Raw genomic sequence first — 4,283 nt, forward strand, 5'->3', positions numbered from 1 at the left:
CATGTGAATCTTTTACATCATTCATGATGAATATCTTGTGCATGTCTAGGCATGTGACACGCTCTCGTTTGTTCCTTAGTTTATAACAAAAGGTAGGTTTTGCAACTGAATTTGTCCCAATAACTAGAGATGGCCAAATGGGCTCGGCCTGGCCAGGGACTGAGACTGACTTGGGATCTGCAGTCCGGGACCCGTTACACTTTTCGTCAAAATAGAAGGCCTGGGTTGGGACTAGTTTGGGACAGGTTATGGGCCTTGCCAGGGAACGGCCCAATTTTTTAAAAATATTATTGTTTTATTGTCGATACCCAACGGTCATATAACATTTTTTTCCCCATTTTTGACCGTTTTCATTGTCTCATTTATCCTCTATTCACTATATATAAATCATATGATGTGTGGGGAAGACACCAACTCACAAATGTTCATAATTCTTGTTACAATTCATGATGTTCAGCTCGTATTTTTGTAAAAAACGTATTTTTTTAAGTGTATATAATTGACTCAGTTATATATTTTCAAGTGTATTAGAATAACACTTTTCATTTTTTTAAAGAACTTCAAAAAAACAAAATTATGTAAAAAAACATAGGACCGATTTGGGCCCGGTTCAGGACCGATCCTTATAACCCAGTTACAAAGTACCTTAACCAGGCCTCGGATTTTTGGTTGGGACCAGGACCGAGACCAGGTTTGGTTACATAAATAGTGTTTGGGACCGAGACCGATTAAGCCCGTCTGACCCTGCCCGAGACCGATTTTTGGCCATCTCCACCTATCTATACTGTATTATAAAGCATTTGATAAAAGCTATTGTTTATGCATAAAGTATTGTTTATTGATGCATATTACTTAAAATTCAAGATTACAATTAAATTGTGCGTGAGTATAACTTATTAAAGCTTTATGTTTAAATCTGTATAACTAACAACATATAAACATAGTCAAATAAGGATGTACATCTCAGTCAAAATATAAAAAGAAACTAAAATATAATTAAAATAATCATTGAGTAATAACAGAATATTTAATTATTTTTTTAATAAAAACTTGTATTATTAAACCAAAAATAAATTATTCGTTATTAAGTCCAAATTAAATTATAATAAGAAAAATGAATAAAATAAATTATAAAAAACGAGGATTTTTAGATAGTTAATTTAATACTAATATAGTAATATCTCTATATATTTTTCAAAATTTTAAGATATCTTCAAGTCTATATTTTATTTAAAAATAAAAACATTATCGTTTTTTCAAAAACACATAAAACCATTTATAACATCGACAGAAACAAAAAATAAGATAAAACATTAAAATCGAAATATATCTTACTGCATTGCTTAAGTACCCTTAACTCATAATATAAAAAGGAGAGATCATTTTGTATTTGAATATTAAAGAAATAAACTATTGATGATAGGCCATTTTACTAATTGCAAACTATGAAAAGGTTTTACAACATGAATAACAAATGTGAAATTTTTAGAATATTCATAATGAATATCTAGTGGACGTCTAGAACACGTAACACTCTCTCGTTTGTTCCTCAATTTACAACAAAAGATAGGTTTACAACTGAACCCGTCCCTAAAACCCACAATATAAATATACAACTAAGTTATCGTTTTGTATTTGAACATTAAAGATAAATTATATGATCAGTCATTTTACTGATTGTAAACTATAAATAGGATCCGAGAAGAAGTAAATAATACTCAAAAACACTGTAAAAAAAAACTTTTTTTTATTTATTGTGCAATTTTACTTTAATTCAGGATCTTTTATTAATAACATTTATTAAAATATACTCCTAAATTATCTCTTAATAAGCATCTAACAATAATCCATAATTTTGTAAGTATAGGAATTACTACCAAATACCAATTAGGCAATGGTGGATCTATTATTACTGAACGGGTTTATCTATTCAACTGAATTTCACAAGTAAATATTTTTAGATGTGAAAGTTGTACCTGCTAAATTTTGAAAGATGTTATGGGATAATAGAAAATATAAGAAACACAAACCAAAAAATCAAAAGAGTCCATTGGAATGAACAAAAAAAATCAAAAAATTCATCGAAACAGTAGAATTATGCTAAAATACATCAGACAACTTTATGGATCTTTGATCAACTTTAAAGGGTGCACTGGTCTGGTAAAAATCTTGGGTTCATCACTGCAAATATGCATAAAAAAGGATATAACATTATTATTTCAAATATTCTAGTTTATCGACTAATTTTACCAGCTTATTACTTTATCAACCGACAACTAGTTTATCAGTTAGTTTTCACAACATAGCCTAAGGGGCCGTTTACCAAATGCTTACCCGGGTAAGCGCTTACCAAGTAACATTATCTCAAATGATGAATATGGCAAGGACCTAGAATCTTACCCGGTAAGAACGAGACAAGGACCAAGAGTTTTACCTGGTAAGTGAGGCGACGACTTATACCATGGTAAACGCTTACCGGGTAATTTGTTGCATACGATGTCGTTTTGATGGACTAAAATTTTACCCGATAAGTAAATATTAGTGTTAAATTTTACCGGTAAACACTTACCGGGTAAGTATTTAGTAAACGGCCCCTAAGTCATAAGTTAACTTATTGAAAAACTATTTTAGATTGTTCTTCATTGAATTCCATATTCTTTACCTTTTTTTCCCATTATGCCCTTTTGTTATAATTGGGTAATTTTTAACATATCATATTAAGTAATTAGTTTTTACTAAATATGACTAGTTTTATCATATTAAGTAATTAGTTTTTACTAAATTTGGTCAAAGTCTAACTGATGTGAGATTTTAACACGCCCCCTCTAACGAAGGCTAGACGGACAATTATTGCTCCAAATATGACCCGACCCATCTTATGTATTTTAACGTCGTTAAAAGAGGCATTCTAATAGTGTATCATAATACTTTACAAGTTAGGTTCAGATACTTCTTTTCTTGTATTTTATGTAAATGATATAATAATACAGTCTTACAGATATCATGTAATACGACACATATTTGGCCGAAAAATATTAATGAAAAGAAAACAAAGAAAACTGCAATTCACTATTTGGGAATAAATGAGGACTGGACCAAGTAAATGGGTTCTTTCAAATTCAATTATACGACAAATATTAAAAACTTAATAGTCTATTAATAGGGTTAAATTCTGGTAAAAATGATGAAAAGAGATCTCCACCTTTGAATCAATCTTAATTGAAGATTAACACCAATGCGGTACATCGAGATACACCAGACTAATTCCCATGATAAGTTCAACTCAGAAGGTGCGGATGAGATTAAAAGTGATCAAAGATCTAGATTTCTTCTTACGTTTCTCATTTTAACTTTTATTTTCACACGATTTTTCTTATCTATTTGTAAGAGAATAATCTTTGATTGATAACTATTTTTTTTTTCATAAATAAAATAGTTTGAATGATTCTTATACACTCTTTTACTAATAACCTTAGAGATCGTGATCTTAGATCACGTAATATTTTGTATTACAAAGCAGCATCAATAAATATATTAGAGTTTTACGTCGATTAGATCTTAGACGATTTTTCCTCAACATGTGTTAGAACACCATTTCTCGAGTTTTCTGGAGAGAATATAACAAGGGTCCATGTATATTCCTACATCAACTAGACTTGGTAGATTTCTTTTCAAATATTCAATCTTTTACAACATTCCCAATGAAGGGGGAATGTTCAATATTCAATCTTTTTTAAGAGTTCTTTTAAAGAGTAATTGATGCGACCTTGGTATAGAGGACCAAGCCCTTTTGTTCTCAAAGGCCCACGATCGGGCTAACAAATGGTATCGTGCTCAAACGCGTATACTTTATTTCAGGCCCATAATATGTCGATTCGAATCTTGAAACGATGAGTATGCTCTGGGTAGGCCCATAATGAAGTTATTACGGTTTTATATGTTTTTGCAAAAAATTGAAGATAAATCGTAGCGTTTTATAAATATAAAAAAAAACTGATTTTTTTTATCCGAAAAAGTGGAAGAATATTATGGAACAAAAAAAAGGTTGAAAGGGACGATGCGAAGGCGAGGGTGTGCAGAAATTCAAAAAGACGCAAAGGCGGCAAGTAGTTCCAAAACAAGCGTACGGGAATTATCACATGCGTCGCTCCCAACTGAAGTTGCATGGAAACCAACTATTTCTCATTTTATATTTATTTTTTTAATAATTTAATATTGATTTTCTAACCACCAAAAAGAAACATAGTCGGCAAATATATATATATATATATATATATATATAT

The sequence above is a fragment of the Cynara cardunculus genome (assembly GCF_001531365.2).
Source record: "Cynara cardunculus var. scolymus isolate 2C chromosome LG 11, CcrdV1, whole genome shotgun sequence".
In the NCBI taxonomy this organism is placed as follows: domain Eukaryota; kingdom Viridiplantae; phylum Streptophyta; class Magnoliopsida; order Asterales; family Asteraceae; genus Cynara; species Cynara cardunculus.